Raw genomic sequence first — 25,948 nt, 5'->3', positions numbered from 1 at the left:
TTTCACACGCGTATAAGAACCCGTGAAAACAATCGTACATAAATTACAATGAAACTGCACATTCCCACCACTACCACCACTAGCTTTTTATCCCTTTTGTCACAAGCCTCCAAAGTGGTTAAGAAACTTCTAATTCAGAGTTAAACTTGAACCAACTCTATTGACACCACTAGAACTCACCATTATATCTGAAAAGTGAAAAGTGAATAGAAAATATGTAAATAAAGTTAATAAACACTTCAAAAAAATAGTAACAAGAGCTCCACCCCTCTAACTGTGTGCTTGATAGAAAATAACAAAGGCAGGGGTTGAAGCAGGGGGGAGAGCCCCTTATCAGAAAACAGATCTGAGGCGGGCTCCGCCCCCTGCCTGTAAACACCCCAAATTTTCACCCTCATCCAGTGTTTGTCCATTTCATGTGTCATTGCATATCATTGCATGCATTCGGCATACCATTTCATTGCATTGCATGGCATTACATGGCATTACATGTCATTACATCTCATTTTCGAGATCCAGCATTCCTGTTTTCAAAACATTCAATCCAGACTTGAATTTTAAAGCTTTTATTTCAAAATCAATTTCAAAACCTGGGTTTTTATTCAATACTCTGTCATTTTCCAACCCCAGGACTTTATATTTCGAAATATTTTCTTAGAAAACAATCTGAATTCATTTCAAATTCAAATTTTAATCGATTTCAATTCACAGATGAGACCCATTGAGGTGGTGTCGCTTCTAAATTCCTCTATTCATCAAATTTCTCAAATTTTTGAAAGTTTCAGTCCGATCAGGACTCTGTCCCAGAGTCCAAATCCAGTCAAAAATCTGTTTTGAAGTCTGTTTACTTCCATTTTTCAATCTTTTCCGTTTGTTTTCAAAATTTAGGTCATTTTACAGAGTCTAGCTAGTTCAGGACTCTATTTTAGAGTTCGGTCGAGTTAGGAGTCTAACCCTGACTGTGTTTTCTGACTTATTTCATCATTTCTTGATAAAATCTTTCAAAAATTTTTACATTTTGAATTCTAAAATTTAAAATCTCAGAGTCCCAAGAGTTCAGGACTCTAACTCGGAGTTCCAGTTCGCTTGAGACCCTATTTTCAAAGATCTTGAATTTCAAATGTCAATTTTAACCCTTTTTCAAAGCCATTTTCAGTGTTTATTTCAAAATTTCCAAAACTCGATGTGGACCCACTCAGTTGGCACCATACCCAGAGGAATTATAACTCAGTTAGAACCCTATGCCATTTCAAAAATTCTAATTTTAAGATTGCTTATGAAAATCCTTTTGAAAACTCCTTCAATTTCAAGTTTTAAAATCATCTTTTTGTAAAAAACTCAAGTAGGGCCCACTCGGGGTGGCGCCATATTCGAGTCAGTCAGGGCTAGACTAGGGTTAGTTGATGTCTTGGTTAATATTAGAGGTTTAGAAGAGTCAAAACCATTTTGAAAAACTCATTTTGAAAGTTAGTTTTTAAAACTAGTGTTTTTAAAAGGTTTTTAAAGGTGTTTTAAAAAGCCAAATGTAGAAAATGCCAAGTGGCATTACATTTGGGGATTTTTTAGGAAAGTCTAGGGGTTAATTAGGCATTAGTTTAGATAATTTAGGCTAGGGGTAGTTAGGTCTTTCCACCCAAAAATCGCCCCCCCCTTAGAGAGTCCAAAATTTTTAGAAAACTTGATTTTTTAACCTAAAAAAATTTTTCTTTATAAAGAGGCCCCATGGGGGATGATTTTTCCAGCCACCTCCTATTGGATTCTTGGAGCTTCTCTCTCCTCTCCAGCCTTCCTCCATTGCTGCAACTCCAAGGTAAATAATTTCTTCAATTTTTAATATTTTATTTAGTGTTTTTAATGATTTAAACCTAGATCTAGGCTTGGACACCCCTCCTTATGAAGATCCAACCATGGTTTTACCTCAAGAACCATCAAGAATCAGCAAGAACGATCCAAGAAGGTGATCTAACCCTGTTTTGGATGATTTACAGGGATTTTAATCCATTAGAATTGATTTTAATATGATTCTTTACATTATTAACCAATAAAATATATGATTTACCCTTTTAATGGGTTAAATCTATGTTTTAAAGGTGATATCAAATTCCAGCCATTGATTCCCTATTTTTATTTTATTTTTATGGTTTATTCATGTTTGTTTTACGGTCTATAGCATAAAAATAATTTTTATTTAATGTTTTATGGTTTATTTTATTGATTTACATTAGTTAATGCATGGTTTTCCAAGTTTCTTAAATTTCTGTGTGTTTTAGGTTTAGAACAGTAAAGATAATGTTATTTCGGATTGAAATACTCATTGTTTATTTCTAATTTTTTTATATGTGGTGCATGCATGAGTTATTGAGTTACTGTAGAAAAATCAAAGGTTTTGGATCTCGGGAACCCTGTCAAAAAAATCAGACATCTAATCGGGTTTTTAAAGCTTTAAAATCGTGGTTAAAATCAAGAAGGTAACTTGCTGTGATGATATTTCTCTCATCTTATATCCGATTTTAGATCTGTAAAGTGTTATGGATTCACATTGAGTAGATCTGTCTGCTGTGAAATTTTTAAATTTTTTGATCACTGTTTAGTATTTTTACCCTTTCAGAGAATCTGTTTTTAAATTTAAAACTCGTTAGGGTTTACCAAAACCCTAATCAAACTTGTATTAGTCATAAATCCCAAACCACAGATCCAATTCATAATCTGTAAAAAGTGAGTATTGTTATTTTTATGTCTAATATTCACCACTAAAATTTCAGAGATTTTTGTTTAGGGTTTATATTTATGTCTGTAATGTCAATCTGAAGTAGCCGTTTTAATCCCTGTTAAGAGTGATATATTTTAGCTCAGATTGCCGGAAGGGTTTCTCCCTAACCGGAGATGATTTTCCCGATCTGTAAATTGGAAAATCTCTGTTTTTCTTCTTAGTTAGTCTCTGTAAAATTTCATGGATTTTCATGGAGATTTGACTCCTGGTTCAGGTCTTGGATTGAAACTGGTTGGTGAATTAGGTCAAAAATAGCATATTTTTAGGGTTTAATGCAATTTTCGGATTAATTCAATGTCAAAAAATTATTTTTATAATTCCAATTCGACATTAGGGTTATAACAAGTGCAGGTACCAATTGTTATGGATTTTAGAATCCATTTGATCTCTGAATTAATAAAATTGCAAAACCGGGTTCCTGAAAGATCCAAAAACACTGTTAAAATCATATTTTTTAGTGATATTATTGGATTTTCGTGCATAAGCATATAGTTTTAGGGTGTTATTATGTTCATAAGCATCTTAGGATGCTTTAGGTTTAATTTTGTAGTTATTTGATTTCATTTAGTGCATAAAACCTAAGTTTTTACCAAAATCTATTTCTAAAAACCCTGATTTCAAGGCCATAGTCTTGCTATCAGGGGCAATTTGGTCATTTGACCTCAATTTCGAAATCCCTAACCCTAATTTTCACATATTTAAGCATGTCACATCATATTTAGCTTAACTTATTCCATTCAAATTTCAAAACTTGCATTTTATCAAAATATCTTTCTAAAAACCCTAATTTCAAGGCCATAGTCTTGTTATTAGGGGTATTTTGGTTATTTGGACCCCAATTTCGAAATTCCATATCTCATATTCATATTTATTCAATTTTATTTCATACTTTATCCATTTTGATTTAAGGGAATCATGGAAAAGGCTTATATCTAGCAAAATCCAGTAATTTTTAGATATTACTGGATAAATCTAGAAAAGCCAACATATCATTACTTAACAAAGTTTTCTAGTTTTGCAGGTACATTGAAGACTTTATTTTTCATGTATTTAAATTTCAATAGTGATGTGACTTGTAATTAAACTTTGGAATAAGAATTTACATTTCCTGCTTAGCTTAGGCAGCATTGCATATAGCTTATTTTTTTTAATAATGTTAATGTGTGATGGATGATGATTCATGCATATTTTTACAAATTCACCATGGTCTACACGAATAGCACATGCACTAGCTTCTATGAAGTTTATAAACTTGGTGGAATTTGTATTTATGGCCATAGTCAGAATACGAATGATACTTAGATTTATGATCTTCACATTAGCCACATTCAGCCTACACTCTTAGGCTAACTTCAAAAATGCACTGCATTTCTCAAAAATACAAAAAGTATTTCTCAATTCCTCAAATCCATATTCATTCATTTCATGCATTTGCCAATTCCAATCTCAATTCAAAGAAGTTCATTTTCTCAAAATCCCCTAAGTCTTATAGCAAAATCGATTTTCCCAAAAGCATTGAATTTCAAAGAATATTTCAAGTGTTTTTCAAGTTCATAAACTCAATTTTCCAAGTTATGCAGTCAATTTCAAAGTTTGAAGTTAGAGAAATCAAAATCTTTCTAAGTCTTATTCAAAAATCGATTTTCTCAAAATATGGATTTGCCAAAGAATATTTCAAGTATTTCCCAAGTTCCAAATTCAAATTTTCTAAGTTAGAATTTCAATTTCAAAGTTTCAATTCAGAGAAACCAAGTTTCTCAGAATCGATTTTCACCAAATGTCAAGGATTCCTCAAAATCGATTTCTCTCAGAAGTATATTTCAAATCCCAATTCACGATTTTCCATGTGATACCTATTCTAAATATTTCAATCATTCAAAGCAAACATCATGTTTTCAAAATGTGCATTTTCTGAAAATTCATAGCACATGCCTGATTCTATGTGCATTTAGAAATTAGAATATGATTTAGACAAGTTGAATAGAGTAGAGCATAAGATTGATCTTTGGTTCAATTACCCCTGTTAAAGGTGGCAGGAACGGTTGAACCTCATACCGACAGGCGAGTCCCATTCTTCGGAACTTTCCCGTATTTTAAAAACGGAGGCGAGTTATTTTCAAAATCTCAATTATATTTGGGAAACAACAATTATGAACAGATAAGCAGAAAATTGTGGGGAATAGGCAAAACACTCACTATATTTGGGAAACAACAATATCACAGTGAATTTCTCAAGAAGGGTAAGAACCGTTCTAGGTTCAATGACTTGATTCCATAAGAACATGAATGAGAGCAGGGGGCAGCCCCCTGCCGAAAAACAGATTTGAGGCAGGGGAGCCCCCTGCCGAAAAATAAACTGAGACAGGGGCCTCCACCCACTGTTGGAAAACATGAACGAGGTTGGGGGCTCCGCCCCCTGCCAAAAAATAAACTGAGGCAGGGGGCGAAGTCCCCTAACGGAAAACAGATCCGACGTAGGGGGCAGCACCCTGCCGAAAAATAGATCTGAGGCAGGGGGCGGAGCCCCTTACAGGAAAGCAGATCTGACGCAGGGGGCAGCCCCCTGTCGAAAAACAAATCTGAGGCACGGGAGCCCCCTGCTAAAAAATAAACTCAAGCAGGGGCCTCCATCCCCTGCCGGAAAACACGAACGAGGCAGGGGGATCCGCCCCCTACCGGACGAAGGGGAAGAAGAACGGAAGAGAGAGGAATGCATACCTGAGAGGACCGGTGGCTGGGGTCGCCGATGGCTGGCTGCGGCTACGATCGTCAGGGTCTGGGTCGCCGGCGAGACTGAAGGGGACGAAGAGCGAGGGACGGCTGGGGGAGAGGGAAAGATCAGCGGGGAGGGGTCTGTCGTAAGCCCCTCCCCTTGCGTAGCCTCTTTAGGGTTCGGCCCCGACCCCGATAAACATTTTGGATCCGGATCGGACCTGACCCGAGTCCAAAATAAATTTTAAATATGGACAACAATAGGCTCGGTCAAAGTTGACCGAGTCTATAAAGTGGATGGACTCGGCCCCGATGCATTGACCGAGTCCAACACTTGTTGACCGAGTCTGCCCCGTGTCTGAAGCCGCACCCGTGTCGGGGCGTGTCGACACGGGTGCATCGACCTCCTAACCGAGTCCATGTGACATCGGTTATATCCAATTATGCCTACATTGAAACCACATCCAACCCAGTTACATCCCTAGATGTGTCTGACATCTATCCAGCTATATCTTGATCATGTGGCTTGATCAAATTGCAAATTCTGCAGTCCAATCTACAGAATTGGAAGTGTCAATGACTCTTAAGGAAATGAGAAGGTTTGTTTGTTACATACATAATGTTCATAATTTCGCAAGGTTGAGGTTCAATCGACTACACTGTACAAGTATTATAAATTGTGCTTTTGTTCTTTCAGAATTTTTTTTTTCTTTTTTTGGATATTAAGTATTATTAGGAGTTTCCCATTATCAAAGAAGGCACCAAACAAGGGCCTAGCAAGTTTCACAGAGAGAGAAAGTGAAGGAGTGGGGGGAGATGGTTTACTAGATCTGAGGAATTTTCTTTATATTGTAACATCATATTTCATATATATAGGTTCTACATAAATATTTCCTCTTGAAAGGCTAAGCTTTTTGATATACTATAACCAAAAAGGGTACCAAAACATCCAATAATGCATAATATTACAATATTCAATAACCTAAAATCTTAGACTTTTTAATATATTCAATAACTGCAATATTCTACATTATGCATAGATGGACAAGCAGGAACAATTAGACACGATAACTAGCAAACTAATTTGGCTTTTAAAATTGTGATATGCATGAGCTGAAAAACTGACCTCCGTCTTGGTTTTGAGGGCATGCTGTAAAACCTTGGAAAGGTGCTGTATAAGGATGGATGCCTTCTGGTAAGACTTAGCAATATCTAGTGAGTACAACTCCACAACAGAATCAGCAAGAAACTAGATATGTTTTATGTTTTCCGGTTCAACAAATTTGGAGTGTGCCAAAAATGTTCTGTACATGTTCGTTAGGAAGGAATCATAGCAATCTGAATTTAACTGCAGAACCATGTTTCAGATGAGTAAGAATGCTGCCAAAGAGACTCTCCCTCCTCCAGTTGCCCATAGGTGGATGGCAATCTGCAATCACCTCACATATGAGATAATAAAAATCCATTAAGTGATAAGTTATTAGACATTCATCACAAGAATGCCCTTGCAATAGCCGAGTGTAACAGCAACGGTTCAAATCAATCTCATGTATAATGATAATAAGTTAACTGTAGGGGTTCCAATCTATGTGACCTCCGGGCAGATTAAGTACACCTCTTCCCATGTGATGGACAAGCACTTTGAGACAAACAAGGAAAAAACCTTTCTCAAAATATGAATTATTATGAAATAATAGATGCAAACACCTAAAAAGGGTTTTCCATCTGCAATAAATGAATTTTGTGAAATAACCACATTTGCTCATTAAAAAATTTAGCACTGAAACCCCTTGTTCCCTACGTCTTTCCTCATAAAGAAAACTTTTCTCCCAAAGAAATACCAAATATATCCTTTCTGCTGTACCAGCAGGATCATGCAATATAGATCCTGGAAACTTCATTGCATTTAAAAGAAGTCTCACGATGTTGCCGTAGAAATGGCCTAATGTAATGAACAAAGCATAAAACTAAAAAACAAACATGTTTTTTGGAAAAACACAGACATGACAACGTCAGCACACAAATACAAGCATGCACATGGATAGCATGGGGCACATCCGTGCATGTTTACGCATACATATGCATATCTTTTGCTTCTCAATAGATTCTAGCTTGTTCAACAACAGTTACCTTGCTAAGCCTTTGTAGCAAAACCGGAAATGCAACTAAAAATATAACTGAATCTCTGAGCCGAGAAAGGACGAAGACAATTATCTGTGTATCTGTAGCCTGAGTCAGAAGATACAATGTACTTTTGATGTAAGACTTAACCAGTGGTTTCACTGAGGCCCATTTTGAAGTATTTTGCAAGCTCAGTACAGTGTCCTTGCAACCAGAGCTTGACATTCCCAATAATCTTTGGAATATACTGTCTGCTTCATGAAGCACAATTAACAAAACCTTGCAGAAAGCTGCTCTTGTCTGAATCTTGCATAATAGAGCATCAGAGTTATCACTTCCATAATGGCATGCAACCCAGAATCCATTTAACAGATTAGGAAGCACAGAGATGTTTTGTTGATTCATGATCTGTTGGCACCATGAATCAATAGAGAAACTTGTGAGGATTTTATGTTCACATAAACTTGAATTTTCCCTGGTTTTGTTGCTGCTGCTCTCATTTGGTTCACCTTCATCATCTGAAAGCTGTCATGTGAAGGCTAACAAAGTAAGCAACACATAAAAGTTGAGAATAAGTGAACACAGGAAAGAAAGAATCAAGAAATAGCCCAAATAATGGCATCAAACAGAATAAACAATATTTTAGAAATTTTTATATCACAGTAGTATAAAATGAATTGAATGAAAATCAAAATGAAACACAAATAAAAACTAAAATAAAAGTGACGAATATTAAATTTCATGTTTTTTTAGTGTAAGAATTAAATGTATAACAAAATCTAAAAATGATGACTACCAATTTAGAGAAAGCACATGGAAGTGAGTGAGAAAAGTGAGAGAAAACACATAAAAAACAAGAAAAGTTGAGTAAGAGAACATATAAGAAGAATAGATGAGGCGTGTGGAAAGCATAGGAGAAGCATGGGGGAATCGAGGTTCTCATCAAGTTTCGGAAGCGAGGAGTATCACGCTTCTGAAGCGAGTTTCCAGGAAGCGAGCTTCCCACCTATCTAAGAAGCTTCCGGTAGCTCTGCTTTATACACCAGTGTAAAGAGTATCTCCATGAAATTGGGATCAATGCTGCCATGAATAATATTTTCATCTATGTTGTGGCAGTTATGTTTTTCTCTTTTTTTCCTCTTATAAACCAAACATTTTCGCTTGTTGGCTTTTGTAAATTTCCTTTTGACTTTTTCTCTAAATTACTGATTCTATGAAAGAAAACCAATCATTTTTTGAAAATCCCCTACAAATTCCCGTTCGGACAAGTTAGAAATTCTTCTAAAAAGATTTACTGTGATCCGAACAAATCTCAGCCACACTCGAATTTTTGTTACTGGCTATTTCCAATGTTGCATGTGTGGGCACAGATATACATTTGTTAGGGTATAAGTGCACAGATAAACATTTGTTTGGGTATAAGTTCACAGATCTCATCTTGGGCAGTCAATGGGCCGGATCCATGTCTGGTATCTGACTGAGCCCAAACCCAAACATCAGGATAGGCATAAAATAATGACCAGAACCCAACTCAAATTAGGTTTAACTATGTTTTTTGGGGGACATTTTAAAAAAAACACCTAAATTTTGGTTGATTATAAAAAACACATCTAAGTTTTCAATATTGTTAAAAACACACCTAAACTTTTTTATAGTTAATAAAAAACCTAGGGTTTGCTCCTGTTAAAGTTGTCATTAAATGTGTGCTGCAATTACAAAAAAAAACTTAAGGGTTTTTTTATTATGAATTCATATTTTGCTGATATGTTATTTGTTGCTTACTCCTTTTTATTTAGCAAATTTAGATGTTGCCTTTTTTTAGATTCTTATCATTTTTTAGAACAATGGAAGGGGGCTTCATCTGCAAGTTCTAGTGGGTCCACATTTTCAAATTTGGAACATATTCAGAACTTTAAGAGAAAATCAGGTGATCCAACATGGGAGTGGGCCTATATTAAGGATAAACAAGATCTGAATTTTGTGACATACCTTAAATGTTGAACTTATAAAGGATGTATATATAAAATAAAACGGCATCTACTTGGGATTGGAAGAAAAGTGAAGGCTTATGATAAAACAATTGCAGAAATCAAGCAAGTACTTTCTAAGTACATGGAGGAATCAAAGAAGAATAGAGATGAAAAAAATAAGAGAGAGACGGTTAATATATACGAAAGAAATGAAAGTTTATTCTCAGCTTATGATTATGGCGAAGGACGTGAATGCAGTTTCATAGATGGAGGGGAGTAGTAGATTCGGCTTTAGACCAAAAGGGCTATGGATCTATACTTTCAAAGTGATTCAACAGAGAAAGGAAGGCAAGCAAACAAACAAACTATGTTTGAAAATTGCTTCAAAAAGGAAAAAAGAGAAACAGTGTACGAGTACATTAATAGGTGATTTTATGACGGTGGAATACCTTTTAATACAGCGAAGTTGCCTTCATTTTGCAGTATGATTGAAGCTATAGGCCAATTTGAACCAGGGATGAAGCCTCCATCATATCACGAGTTGCGAGAACTACTTTTGAATAAAGAAATGAAGAAAATGAAGGAGTTCTTGGACCAATACAAAGTACATTGGTCCAAACATGGATACAAAAGGGTGTACACTCATTAATTTTTTTGTTAATTGCCTTTTGGGAACAATGTTTTTGAAATCAGTTGATGCATCAAATGAAGTAAAAGATGCAAATTTGCTTTTTGCATTGTTGAATGATATTGTTGAAGTTTGGGAGGAGAATATGGTTCAAGTTGTTATTGATAATACCTCAAACTATGTGAAAGCAGGTAAATTATTTATGGATAAGAGAAAGCATTTAGTTTGGACTCTTTGTGCTGCACATTGTATAGATATGATGTTGGAATATATAGGATAATTGAAAGAGTTGAAGAACATTTCCGGAAAAGCAAGGCAATTGGTGGTATTCATTACAAACATTCTCAAGTGTTGAGTATGATGAGAGCACACACACAAAAGGACTTACATAGGCCTGCAGTGACAAAATTTGCCATTTTTTTACTCTAGAAAGCATATATAATTGGAAAAAATGCCTAAAGTTCATATTTCTTAGAGATGATTGGGAAAAAAATAGTTTTTCAAAAACGTCAGTTGGTAAAAGATGTGAAAGCATGATTTTGAGTTCAAAATTTTAGAAGAGAGTGAGTTGTGCTCTGAAAACAATCGCCCCCTTGTTTGACATGCTTCGATTGGTTGATAGCGATGAAAAGCCTGCTATGAGTTACATCTACAAGAAAATGGATCGTGGAAAGGAAAAAATAAAAGTATAATTATAAATTAAATTTTTTGTATTCTACTAATTGTAAATTACATTTTATTTTAGCTTCTATAATGGTTACTTTCAATTCTTTTACTTAGTAGGTAAATGTGTGTGATGATAAACAAATATACGGCTGGGTTTGGGAGATAATCGATAAAAGGTGGAGCAATCAATTGCACAAACCTTTGCATGCAACAAACCTATATTTGAATCCAGCCATATATTATAAGTATAAAAATATCGAGTCCAATGAGGAGATAAAGAATGACTTATATGATTGTGCCAATCGTCTTGTTCAAAGCGAAGAGGATCGAGACACACTACTAGACCAACTCATAAGATATAGAACTGCTATTGGGCCTTTTGGAATGGAGTTAGCAAAGAGGAAGAAGAAAGTGTAAACCTAGGTAAAAGGGGAAGCGCGCTTCCCCGAAGCGCGCTTCGAAAGCACGAAATGTCGCACTTCCGAAATGTGTGGGGAAGCATCCCCCTTTTTTGGGAAGCGCGCTTCCCCCTCGCTTCCCCCACGCTTCCCCATTTTTTCATTTTTTTTGCTTCCCCCTCGCTTCCGGTTCGCTTCCTAGGTCGCTTCCGGTTCGCTTCCTTGGTCGCTTCCGAGACAGTTCATAATTTTCTTCTTAGTGGTCCCACGCTTCCCCGCTTCCTAAATTTTTGAAAGTGTCTCGCTTCCCGCTCCCGCTTCTTGTATCGTTTCCCGCTCCCGCTTCCTTGACTGGTAACTCTGGTGTAAACCCTAGGTAAGATGATTAAATTTCATATAACCCCTTTTGCATTATTTTTATAACTTATATACAGTTGAGAGTTATTATCGTGAGGGGTTTATTGGAAATCAGAAAAGTTATCAGTTGGTCTTGTTTATATTTTAACTTTTAATGGTCTCTTTTGTAATTTTCTTTATTGACCCTAATCACTACTTAAGGGTGATTAGGGCTAATCGTGAAGGTACTTTTCTATCTTTTCTCAAACCAAGTTTCAACATGGTATCAAAGCCTCTCGTTCTTGGGAGAATCAAACGCCTAGGTTGAATTTCTTTCTTCCCTCTTTATCATAGTTTTTTTCTTTCTTCTTCTCTCCTCCTAGCCTATATCTAGTTTGTTCGATCTTCCTTCTGATCGAACCCTAGGTTCTTTCCTCAGTCTCACAACCTGAGATCTGACTAGTTTGACACAATATGCAGATCTGATTAGACACCCTAGATCATGTGTTCCTCTTTTGCTCCTTGTTGATGACGCCTCAGTAATATTGATGGATCGTGGTGCATCAGATCTACCATCATATGGAGATTGCGTGGAGCAGATCTGACATCATGATCGTGTTGCATCAGATCAGCAATCATTTTGTGATTGGGTGGAGCAGATCTGAGATCGTGCAGTAATTGGATGTCGTGTAGCGTGGAGCGTTGATGTTAGATCAGATCTGAATGGTGTGGCTGACTGACTGTTGCTCGTATCAGAGTCGTGTTGATGTGGTAGGTGTTAAATCTATAGTGCTTGTTGTCGTTGGAATCGGATTTGCTCGTATCAGAGTCGTGTTGATGTGGTAGGCGTTAAATCTGTAGTGCTTGCTGTTGTTGGAATCAGATTTAATCAGATCTGATTAATTTTTGTTGAAGTTCAGATGTGAAATCAATTTTTGTCATCTAAAACTAATTTTTATAGTGGTGATCAGATTTATTATCTTGCTGGTGGCGTCTGTGATATATATATATATATATATATATATATATATATATATATATATATATATATTGCAAGACAAGGATTTTATTTCAGCTGGAATCTATTTCTTTACTATCAGTTTGCTCGTGATTACTTTCTGGTTATTATTATTATCCGGCTCATTAGCTAGCTACTGTCAGCAGTGAAATACCATGGCTGAAATAAAGTCCAGTGATGGTGAACAAAGGTTTGAAGTGTCTGCAGAGTACAAAGCTTTTGCTAATCCCTTCTCTTATGGGTCGTCCGTAAAGCTGGACGACAATAATTATAAAAGGTGGTCGAGGACTTTTATGATGTCTGTGTCAGGACATCGTCGAAAACATATTTTGTTAGAAAAGGAACCAACAGAGAAAACTGGGAAATATGCCACATGGTAGGAAGATAATGACATTGTTATGTCTTGGATTATGAACAGTGTTCAGCCACATATTGCAGACGGCTTAATTTACTATTCTACTGCAAAGGAGATGTGGGATTCATTACGTGACACGTACTCTCAAGACAAAAATGTCAGTAGAATTTTGTAAGTTGAGCAAGAGATATTTCAGTTGCAGCAGGGTGATCAGAATCTTTCCCAATATTATGCATCAGTTAAATCAGCCTATAAAAGGCTCAACTCTGTTCGTCCTCCCTACTGCACTAATCATAAAACCCATCAGGAGTAGACTATGGTGGCTCGTTTTCTATCAGGATTATCTCCAGATTACTCAGTAGCCAAGGTGCAAATGCTTACTAGCTCAGAGATCCCTACTCTAGCTGATGCCTACAACCGGTTAAGTCGTCTTGCTGTTACCTTTCCTCCGCCTCATGGAGACTCTCAGACTTCAGCTCTTGTTGTCACTGGTGGAGGAGGGCATGGTTTACCTAGTTTTTCCAGAGGCAGAGGTCGTGGAAGAGGCAGTGGAGGTCGTAGCAGGCTTCAGTGTACATATTGTGGCAAGCAAGGGCACCTTGAGGATCGTTGTTGGGATAAGAACCCTAGAAGTCGCTCTCAGAGCTCATTATCGTTCCCCAAAGCAACAACTCTGGTTGTCTCTTCCATCACTGAACCTGTGCCTACTTCTTCAACCAATACGATTACTCTCAGTCGTGCAGAATATGATCAGCTTCTTTCTCAGAGTTCTGCATTTGTGTCTGCCTCTATTGTAGTGACTGATGTGGCATGCTCTGCGGGTACTCAGTTGGATGATGGAGGTAAGATATGGATTATTGATTCTGGCGCCTCTCAACACTTTTGTGGAGATTCACATAGTTTCTCTACACTGGTTCATACATCTTTCCCTCGTCATGTTAAATTGGCAGATGGTAGATTATCCCCAATGGTGGGGAAAGGAGATGTGCATTTTACCCCTACATTACGGATTCAATATGTTCTCCATGCTCCACAGTTTCCTAAGAATTTATTATCCGTAAGCCAGCTTACAAAAGAACTAAATTGTCGAGTTATATTTGACCCGGGTTCTTGTGTATTTCAGGATTTGCTGCCTGGGAAGAAGATTGGTGGAGGCCATGAGGAGGGAGGTGTTTATATCTTACACAACCTGTTGGAGTAGCAACTTCATGTGTGGAATCGAGTTCTAATTCCTACCAATGGCATCTCAGATTGGGTCATCCTTCTCTTTCCAAGCTTCAAAGAGTCATTCCACAGGTCTCTCCTACAGCGTCCTTTCAGTGTGAAGCATGTCAGTTGGGCAAGCATCATCGTAGTTCTTTTTCTTTAAGTCAGAGTTATACTAGTCAAAGTCCTTTTGATCTAATTCATGTTGATGTTTGGGGGCCTAGTTGGGTTCCTAATAGGTTTCAGTCCAAGTATTACCTTGTCATTATTGATGACTACTCTAGAGTGTCTTGGGTCTTTTTAATAAAGGAGAGATCTGAAGTCTTGTGTATTCTCCAATCTTTTATTCTTGAAATAAATACTCAATTTGGTTCCATTGTTAAAATTGTTCGCATTGATAATGCTCTTGAATTCAAATCTAGCAAACTATTACAATTTTATCGGGATAATGGGATTTGCCCTCAATTTTCATGTGCCCATACGTCCCAGCAAAATGGGGTAGCTGAAAGAAAACACCGTCACCTTTTGAAAGTAACTCGAACCCTTATGATTCAAACAAACATGCCAGCTTCTTTTTGGGGAGATGCCCTTCTTACTTCTTGTTACCTTATTAACAGAATGCCTTCTACTGCTCTTAATGACCAAATTCCTATCAGACAACTTTATCCTGATTGTTCTTTGTTCAAAGTTTCTCCTAAGGTATTTAGTTGTGTTTGTTTTGTGCAAAAACTTGGACCTACTAGGGACAAACTAGCTGCACAGGCAACTAAGTGTGTCTTCCTTTGGTATCCAAAAAACCAAAAAGGGTACAAATGTCTTGACCCCATTGCTCGTAAAGAGTATATCAGTGCGGATGTCACATTCTTTGAGACCATTCCTTACTTCTCGCCGTGCGCGTCTTGTGTGAATCCTGATATGTCCACATCATTTCCCTTACCCATTCCTCCCATTCCTTTGGAGTCAGTTCCTTTATTGCCTTCATTATGTTCTGATCCCTCTTCAACTCGGTTCCATGATCCTCCACTGGTGTATACTCGTCGTCAAGCCTCCTCTCGTGGCCCTTCATCGTCTTCTTCTCCTGCAGTCAGTGATCCTGATTATGTTGATGATTCTATTGCTTATCCTGATGATCGTAGAGCAGATCCTGAGATTAAAAATGATTTGCCCATAGCCCTGAGGAAAGGCATGCGTCAGTGTACTCTGCACCCAATTTCAAAGTTTGTGTCCACAGACAAGATTGGAAAGAGCATGCAAAACTTTCTATCAGCTTTATCTGCCATCTCCAGTCCTATCAATCATCAACAGGCTTTATTAGATCCTCAATGGAAACAAGCAATGCAAGAAAAAATGGACGCCTTGATTTCTCAAGGGACTTTGGAGCTTGTCGATCCTCCTTTTGATGCAGACATTGTTAGTTGTAAGTGGGTGTACACTATTAAATATCATTTTGATGGCACTCTGGAGAGACACAAAGCTCGTCTAGTCGCCAAAGGCTACACCCAAACATATGGGGTGGACTTCTTTGAGACTTTCTCTCCCGTAGCCAGAATGGGCACTATACGCTTAGTTACTTCTGTGGTTGTTCATCATGGGTGGAGTATGACTCGGCTTGATGTGAAGAATGCTTTTCTGTATGGGGATCTATCTGAGATGGTCTACATGCAACAACCGCCTGGCTTCGAACGACAGGGAGAGTGTGGCAAAGTGTGCAAACTAAAAAAGGCAATATATGGCCTAAAGCAAAGCCCGCGTGCATGGTTTCACAAATTGTTTGAGGTGATGTCTAAATTTGGTTTTCAGAGGTCACCATCAAATCATTCTTTGTTCATAAAGAATAGCTCTAAGCGTTTTGTGACTATGGTTGTTTATGTTGATATAATTTTAACTGGAGATAATGAGCAGGAGATTTCAAGCACCAAGGCATATCTGCAGAAATACTTTATTACAAAGGATCTGGGTCCTCTCAAGTACTTGTTGGGAATCGAAGTAGCAAGAAATAGAGAAGGTATGGTTCTTTCTCAGAGTAAATATGTGCTTGATCTTTTACAGGAGACAGGGATGCTTGGTGCAAAACCAGCCACTATTCCCATGAATCCTAAACTGTTCTTGTATGACGAGCAATCTGAGGCAGTTGATAGTAAGTCCTATAGGACTCTCATTGGTAAACTTCTCTATGTTACTGTAACTAGGCCTGACATATCATTTGTTGTTGGCAAATTGAGTCAATTCATGGATAAACCAAGAAAAGTTCATTGGGAGGCAGCTATGATGGTTCTTAAATACCTGAAGACATCTCCAGGAAAAGGTCTATTGTTTACAAAAGAGGCAAATCTTGATGTGGTTGCGTATACTAATGCTGATTATGCAGGGTCGGTTGATGATAGGAAGTCTACTACACGGTTTTGTGTTTTTGTTGGTGGCAACTTAGTTTCATGGAGAAGCAAGAAACAAGCTGTAGTAGCAAGATCAAGTGTTGAGTCAGAATATAGGGTCATGGCACAAACTGTTGCTGAAATGATTTGGATAAAATCTATGCTTACCGGATTGAGCATAAAGGTTTCTCTGCCTATTAAGATGATGTGTTTCATGAGAGGACTAAGCATATTGAGATAGATTGTCATTATATTCGGGATATGGTTCAAGTGGGAAATATATCAACTTTTCATGTTTCTTCAGAAGATCAAGTAGCAAATGTTTTTACCAAACCCCTTCCTATCACAGAATTCTCAAAGTGTTGTAACAAGCTGAGCATGATTGATATCTATGCTTCAGCTTGAGGGGGAGTGTTGAGAGTTATTATCGTGAAGGGTTTATTGGGTGGTCTTGTTTATATTTTAACTTTCAATGGTCTCTAGTGTAATTTTCTTTATTGACCCTAATCACTACTTAAGGGTGATTAGGGCTAATCGTGAAGGTACTTTTCTATCTTTTCTCAAACCAAGTTTCAACATATACTTTAATTATATGTAATTTGATTTTTTTATAGTAGATTGGTGGATTTCTTTTGCCATTGGTTGTCTCCAGCTCCAGACCTTTGTTGTTCAAGTCTTAGGTCTCGCATGCATTACATTCAGTTGTGAACGTGATTGAAGTACTTTTGAAGCAGTAAAATATTATTTACTACTAATTACTAAATAATATTTGTCAGTTTGTATATATTTTAACTTTATATATATTTTTATAGATTCATACAAAGAAACAAAACTGACTTTTGCACAAAAAGTTGAATGGTTTGTTTTTTGTGCAATATAATCATAAATTGAAACGAAGGTATGAGGAGAGAATGAAAAAAAGGATATCTCGACCCCATTGTCTTAAGAGAAGTCAATGATAATCTTTGAAAATGACACATCACTTACATGAGATCTTGTTGATAAGGCATCCAGAGCGTTAAGGCATAGGGTGGGGGTAAAAATACGTGTAACTAATGTCCTAAGAAAGAAAATGTTTGACAAAGGAAAGAAGGTGGTGAGGGTGGAAGAAGAAGAGGAATAAGCTAACTCTGCAAATAAAACTGAAGAAGAAGAGCAATATATCAATGAAGATGATGATAGACTTTCAAGTTCATCTAAGGATTAAATTTAAGTTGTTATTATAAACTTATTGGGTTTTTTTTACTATTTTATACTTAAATACAGTTAAAGTTAATTATGTTATGTGTGTAGATTTGTTAAATGTCTGTATGCTTATATTTTTATTTGGTGATTAATTGGTTATTTTTTAATTTTTTGCATTGGTTATCAGTTGCATGGTTTATTTATTCCATTGTTCTTTGTTTCATTTTTTAACATGGTTATCAGTTACATTATTTTACATTTTTGTAGTGATTAGATTTATTAATTCGTGTTCTAGTAAGTCGATGGAAGGTAGAGGTCTTGGAGGATGCCTCTCAAAGAAACCTGCATTGAAATATTGTACACTATTGACTTAGAGATGCCAAAGAAATAGTGAAGTGTAATTTTTGTGATTTTATAATGCATGAAGGATTGTATAGATTTAAATATCATGTTGTGGGACATATTAACTCCACTGTGAAATTATGTAAACATAGCATTCCTTCTGATATTTGTGTTGAGCTTCTTACTAGTCTTAAAAAAGATGATGAGAGAAAGGCACAAGTACCTGCAACATTTGTGGGACAGAAATTGTATGAAGATGATCTGCCATCATCATCTCAAGCCACTAAAAGATGCAATAAATGAAGGAAATTGTTGAAATGAAGTTTGATACTGAAGAATGAAGATGACTTTTATATATAGACATATGTTTCAGAATTCTATGTTTAGTTAAATGTATTGTGTTGTTAAATATTTTGTGTTGGACAATGTATTGAGCAGGTTATTTAATATAATTATCTTATAGTGTTTGACGACATATTTTGTTTTGTCTATTGCTTATTGTTGATTGATTTTATGTTGTATACATATTTGTTATTAATTTTAGTAGTTTGTTTACATATTTGTATATATTTTTTTTGTTTTTTTATTTGGGGTACTGCCTAGGCTTTTTAGGGGCTCACCGCCTAGGCTCCGCCTAGCGCCTATGACAACTAAGAACAAAACCACCTAAATTCACTGCAAAGTTATCAAAAAATGATGAGAAGAATGTTAAAATTGGGTGATCTAATCAATGGATTGGTCCAACCAGACACTTGCCACTTTATACTAATCTGACTCAACTTGACTCTAAAATTGATTCCCACTGGTATGGATAATCTATGGAATCAATCAGGATTGGTTAGTTGGACCCAATCTCGCCTGATTTGAGCACACCAATCTGGAATAGACAAACACCAGAAAAAAAACAAAAGAAAAAGGGTGAAGGAAAAAAGAACAGAGAAGAGTAGGCTTGATAACATGACTACCGACATGACATACAACCTAAGAAGACAACCATTTATGGCATCAGAATTTTTTAATATCAATAGGAGTCCTACCAATGATAAAATGATAATAGAATGTCGAAAACCAGTACAATGATGGCCATGTGGAAACTGGAAAGTGATGGACGTCTTACTTTTTCTTCATTGCTTGCAGCTTGAAGCTCCAAACTATCCTTTTCCAGAAACTCACCAAAATTTGGATCCTGGTGAAACAATGAAGCAAACATAACCTTATTAATATTTCAAGCATCCAGAAATAATGTCGTACTGAAAGAAGTATGAAGAGTTGTCTATATCACAAAAGATGCACTTGTTTTCTTTTTATGAGCAAACACAAAAGCAAAAATAAAAAACAAAAAGCACTTCTATTGCTTTAAATATGCTCTTCATACTTAAGAATACAACATTTCAAGGGTCATAACATGAAAATCTTTCTGAGCATTAGCCAGGGCAGTAAACTGGAAATATTCAGTTGAGATCTAGGTCTTAGTGAATCTGACCTATCCGGATCTAGCTTAATCAAATTTAGAGTTGGATGGAAAAGGCAATATTGAACCTGTACTTGGTTAGCTAATCAGATATATTTTATAAGGAATTGGGTTGGATTACCCTTGGATCCAGATTCAAATGAAAATCTGAAAACTACATCCGAATCTGATTATTAATCAGATTCATTTGCTATACCGATTCAACTAATCAGATTTATACTTTTCAGATACCTGACTCAAACGTGATCGATTGACATCCCTAGCATTAGTTCATTTTGGGTAAAACTAAGTGCATTACAATGATGAATGTGAGCCATCAATTTTTTTGTCTTCAAAATTGGAGAGAAATTTTTTAAAACAAACCCTACATGTTTATATTAGTTAGACATACCATCATGTTGAGCTTAATATCTATGGTCATTTCAAGGTCTTAATTAAGTACAAGGTCGTTCTTACCTTTTTCTTCAGCCGATCTAACTTACTTTTCTGCTTCACGAGTTCCACCTGAATTGTCTTGTTCTGCTCAGATAGAGCAGTATGGTAGCTTTCATCTACAGCAACAACAATTATATTGAAAAATATCCTCTTGCGATTTTACTAAAACAAAAATTTAGGATATTTCAAACACCAAATTTCACTGTTGTAATTATGTTCCAACCTGAATTATCATCACTTCCATCTTTAACAAGATAAGAACCATTCAAATCCTGAAACCAATATCAGAATTCAGAACTCTTTCATAAATAAATAAAGAATTAGAAAAAGATGAGGCCGGATTTTTAGAAGAGCATGACATTACCTCAGAAAGAAGACCATCACTTTCCGAATCTGAATCTATAACTGAATCATTGTCAACATCATTACCAAAAGTATCTGCAAAAATGTCGTCGAGCGCCTGATTTACAATACCTTCAGGATATCTGACAACAATGATGAGCATAACTATATATGAACATAAACACTTGCATTTCAAGTTAAATCGTTAATTAATTGCCTCACCTTAAGACAACTATACAAAATGGAACAAATGTATGCGCACAGATAATTCCATAATACATTAAAAGATATTACGCCCATAATCTAGCTAGAATCTCAGTAAAAAAATTTTGCTACTTTCTGGAAACTGAAAAAGCATCACTACCTCCTGAATAATCATGTCATATAAACTTGCAATATATGACTCAGACTATTTGGAAAACTCAATTGCATTTAACAATTAACCAATGGAAACAATGAAGCTCCTGAATAACATACATGAATGAGGAAAGAACTTAGTAAATTGTGAAATGCTTGACAATTAATCAGTGGGCGAAAGTGAAATTGTGTGATGCTCTCCAAAGTCGAGCATCGGTATCTTTACGATCAAGAATAATACCCACTCCACTAGAATCAACACAAAATTTCAACTGATACACTAGAAATTATTCTAAAAAGAATATCGGCATCGATTATGTCATTTAATCAACACCTAGGAAGAAGGAAATGGTTTGAATTACTCATGCAAGCAGGAATTATGTTAACAATGACCTCCTAAGGCTCCTAAGAAGCGCACCCCCAGAATCATTTTATCATTGAACATAATAGACCTTGTGAAAAATTTTAAAAAGGGAAGATAAGGGCAAATTGGCAACACACATTAGTCTTGTACTAGATTCTCTATGCTGATCCTAGTATGCTCTAAAATGCATAATAGCAGCATAGCACTAAATATTTACTCTTACAAGAACATCTCTTCTGGAAACATTGAGCTGTAATAGAGACTCGCAAATTTTTGTGTATGCATGTGTGCACATGTATGTGTGTGGGTTTTAACAAGAATATATGTTGACATCAATCCGATTGCAACAGTCCCTAACAAGGCCCAAGCAATCATTTTTCTCAAGTAATAAAGAAAATAAGCACAAAAAACAGCGTATAGGAATTAAGTGCATAGGATTAATTTAAGACCTCAAAAATAAAAAACAATGTCATCCTACTCTGTGCTGTCTAACTAGGGATTGGCTCTGGGAGGATTAGGCGAACACAAGTAGGGTAGGCAGTACCAGTTGACTAGGTAACCACGTATCACTTTTGACAACATAGTTTGCAACTAAACAAAAGTTAGCAGCTATCAATGGTGATTACAAGTATGTAAGGATAAAACTCAAGTAATGCAGCTGTTTTTCATAAAAACATAAAATTGAATTTTGCAGTAAAAGAAAACTAAGGCAATGGAAGAAGGTATAAGCACAGTCATAAATATCATGATATTTTAAAAAAATATTATGATATCTTTTCATCAGTTCTAACATTTAAAATATCACGATATTTTTCAAAATGTTGTGATAATTTAAAATTAAAATATCATAATTTATGTTTCATAAATGATTTTAAAAAAATTTGGCTGATAATCCTATTTTATCATTCACATCTCTCTCAATCTTTTTCTCCTAACTAATTAATGGCAATAAATACTGAATGTAACTTAATCCTAAGCAAGAAAGTATTTATTTCGGCCTCTGGACTCTCCCATCTTTCATTTCTTTTTCATTTTTAAAACAATGGATGAGACATATTTATTGCTTTTGGCATTTGAGTAATTTTTTTACATATTTTTAACTTCAGTTTATAAATTTTTAAAAAATTATTCATTTTGCCAAGATTTTTTCAATAAAAGTGTGGGAGAACAGAGATTATCAATATATGCCATTTACCATTTAATGGCAGATTTTATTTTGAAAATATAAACAGAAGGTAATAAATTAATATACCCAAGTTACACAATAGCACAGAGAAAACACAAGAATACAACCGCTACACGACAAAAATGAACAAGAAGCCACAGACAACAGAAGCAAAAGAATAAATGTTATAAAAGTTTTAGTTTGTCTCCTTTCAAAGAGGAGCTTAAGACAGTTTTCAAATGTATATAAAATGAGGCTAATTGGATGCTATTGACAACAAACAGAAAAGGCAGCCAACTAGAATCCATCATAAATAGACAGATATATTACATATAAAATGCAGTGGCTGCACCATAGTTGGCAAACCCAGAGAACTGACTCGAGAATCGCCCGAGTCAACCCGGATCGAATCCCAACTGGGTCACCGATTCAGGACCACCTATCCGCATGCCACTTATGTGTCTTTTGTCATGCATTTCATGGTTTTAGTGCATAATGCTTATAAAAGGATAATTTTTACAAAGAATCATCTATTTTTAAATCATAATATCAACAATTATGTATAGTTGAATACTTATATAGATTAGTCATTGATGTCATGTAATAAATTTAGTGATTATACAGTTTGGAGTTTGATTTTTTCCATATCTTAACACTAAAAAAATCATGTCCTAACTCATCCAAATTACCGAGTCAACCTGCTGACTCACAAGTCAAGGGTCAGGCAATCCGGATCCAAGTCACGAGTTTGTCAACTATCGGCTGCACAAGAAAAGGCAAATTGCACAGGTGCCACTTTGATTCTTGGCAAACTTCAATCTTACATCATGTATTAAGCAGTAGAAGTGTACAGTTTTATCATAATATAAAGAAAAGTAACTGCAAAGGCAGAACCAAACAAGAAAAACACAGAAAAACAATCTTACAAGGGATGTAAATTTTGATGGGAATTAACATTCAATATTGGCATGTCTAACAATTTAAAGCAAGTTGATGTCAGAAAAATAATCTAAAGCAAGTGATAGCAAAGAAAATAAATAGTGGCATTTTCTTACTCTTCTACAGGTTGTGCATCTGAGGAGATTGGATGGTTCACATATACAACACCTTTATCTCCTGCAATAACAGAACCAACCATAGAGCTTAAATGTGGTGGCCTAATCAATGCTTGCAAATAAACAAAAAGTCTAGTTAAAAACTATACAAACTTGGAAACATTTTGTTACACAATCCACTCAGTGAACAGAAGCGCAAACACAAACCAAGCAGGGCAACTTAGATGTAGAGGTAAGTTCCTAATAAACGATGTCTTATGAAGCAACTGCCTATGAACACTACAAAAAGAAGGCAATAGCGCAGGCAGTTAGATTAGCAAAAATATTGTTGGCCTCATGCAACATGACACTTGCGGAATTATCATTTATTTTCTGGAAAAAATATTTGTAGCTACTAAAATAATAATATAAATGTTTAAACATCTAATGAACTACTAAAGACGTTATATGTAAGCTCATTCAATGTATGGTATCAATCCTCAAGGCACTCTCTGCTTGGCTTCCCATTGAGGGCCTGAGCCAGTCATGAAGACTGAAAAGGAGGTAGAAAGATTACATCAGGGGGGGCATGAAAAAGACACATAAACCTTAATCAAGTTGCTGCTAATCTTCAACTTCAAGCAACCATAACCCGTGGGCTAAAAGGATATCAATGAGGTGTGATATCATCCAGAAAGGGATTTTGTCCAGAATACCTAAAGAGCAGAGACAATGGAGTCACTTTGAGGCAGACTATACTTGTTCATGTCATACACTGTTATCATTGCCCGCATTGATCAATCGGCCAAAAAACTTAACCATTCTTTAGATGGTTTAATATCCAAACGGCCTTTAGATTGCTCCAACTTGAAAATCGCAAACTTCAAAGCATTCAAATTTACAATGCAAAATTAAACACTGGTTTTATGCATAGTAACAAATATCAGCAATATTTTGAAAAGATCATGAGTGGTTTGGACCAGAGTTGCTAGTCGAGGAAGCGATTTGAGAAGCAAAAGCGAGAAGCGAGGCATTTTCAAAATTTTAGGAAGCGGGAAAAGCAGGACGACTTAGAAGCGAATCAGGAATCGTCTTGGAAGAAAACTAGGAAGCAATCCGAAAGCGACCTAGGAAGTGAGGGGGAAGCAAAAAAAAAAGAAAAATAAAAACACAAAAAAATGAAAAAATAAGGGAAAACGAGCTTCCCCTAAATTGGGAAGCGCGCTTTCCACTCCCTAAATTTTTTTGGCACTTCCCAGCACGTTTCAGAAGCGCCATGTTTCACGCTTACAAAACACGCTTCCCCATGCCCTATGGCACTTCTGATAACTCTGGTTTGGACATACAAGCATGAATTTTTCAATTTTGAAATTTCAATACATTGTGAACCATAAAATTTGAAACCCTTAAAAGATCTACGTATATAATTGATCGGACGATCTAAAACTTGCTTTTGATTGAACAAACCATATGGATCATATCCATAGGGCTTGGTCCACAAAAAAATCAATTAATCCAATAAAGGCATTTTTTAAAAAATTTATGTCTTTCTTTATGTTTTTATATATTTTTATAGTCTTAATTGGTTTTAACTTTTATCATAGTTACAAATATTGGCAATATTTTGTAAACATGGCAGCGTTTACAAAATCTGCTATACTATAAAAAGTCGCAATATTTCCAATAATGGTCTTATCATGATATCAACATAATAAATCATTTTTAATTTTTTTATATATATTGCCCATATTTTTAACTTTTTACACATGCTAATATTTCCTAGAGTTTTTCCTAAAAATAAAAAATTTAATTTATCATGACATTTTTCCTCACCAAGAGTTTCCTGGTACCAAGTTTTTTTATGTTGGCTTTATCCTATGTCACATGGGTGCGGGTGCGGGTGCGGCACTTTAAAAAAACTTGGGTGCGGGGGTGCGGCAAAATATATATATATATATATATATATATATATATATATATATATATATATATATATATATATATATATATATATATATATATATATATATATATATATATATATATATATATATATAATTTGTGCAGGGAAGGGGTCGAGCCCCCTCCCTATGCCCTCTTTGTGCAGGGGAGGGGTCGAGCGGATGAGTTGTGGAGCTTGATTCAGAGTTTTTGCCCTTGCAGAAAGGGGGGGCGGGGGCTCCCCCCGGCCAATTTTTTTTTAATAAAAAAATTGGACACATTTTTTTATTTAATAAAAAATTTGGACACAAATGACCCTGGGTGCGGTCAACACACCCAGGGTCGGGTTGACCGCACCCGGTGCCGCACCCGCGTCGAGTCGCGTCGACGCGAGTGCGACACCCTGCTAGCCGAATCCCTGTGATATAGGCTTTATCCTATTGGTCCAAGGATAAACACCTATGTTTTTACACGCTCCCAGCAAAGCTCAAGGATCTGAAGTTTCTTTGCTCCAAGATGGAAGAGGGAAATGTTCCACTATTTTATCTGAAATTGTTGGCAAATATTCAAACTGGTAACATTTGTTACTTTCAGTCTGCCGTCCAAAATTTAATGAAGCTTTTAACTGCCAGACCTGAGCTACTTGTAAGCAGCTTGACCCACCATATCCCAACTAGCTCAGAGCTTTGCAATAGAAAATTTCTTGTGTTAAACCTATTCAACCATATTAAAGATCCTAATCAAATTTTCTTTCATTAGA

The 25,948-nt window shown here is 36.0% G+C and overlaps 1 protein-coding gene and 1 long non-coding RNA gene across 2 annotated transcripts in view; both read right to left on the bottom strand.

The window, feature by feature from the left end:
* LOC149818509 (uncharacterized) overlaps positions 1 to 25,948 on the bottom strand; it is a 639,703-nt gene that overhangs the window by 71,653 nt on the left and 542,102 nt on the right. The gene's annotated exons all lie outside the window — the stretch shown is intronic.
* LOC149818510 (uncharacterized) lies at positions 20,209 to 23,329 on the bottom strand. The gene is made up of 3 exons (XR_016427048.1): positions 23,269 to 23,329; positions 20,350 to 20,470; positions 20,209 to 20,257 (listed from the first exon to the last, which is right to left on the bottom strand). It is a non-coding gene; the product is annotated as an uncharacterized LOC149818510 (long non-coding RNA).

This window comes from Nuphar pumila, chromosome 13 (genome assembly GCF_984573655.1).
Source record: "Nuphar pumila chromosome 13, dmNupPumi1.hap1.1, whole genome shotgun sequence".
In the NCBI taxonomy this organism is placed as follows: domain Eukaryota; kingdom Viridiplantae; phylum Streptophyta; class Magnoliopsida; order Nymphaeales; family Nymphaeaceae; genus Nuphar; species Nuphar pumila.
Note: the sequence above shows the minus strand (reverse complement) of the source record. Positions and strands in the feature narration are given on the sequence as shown.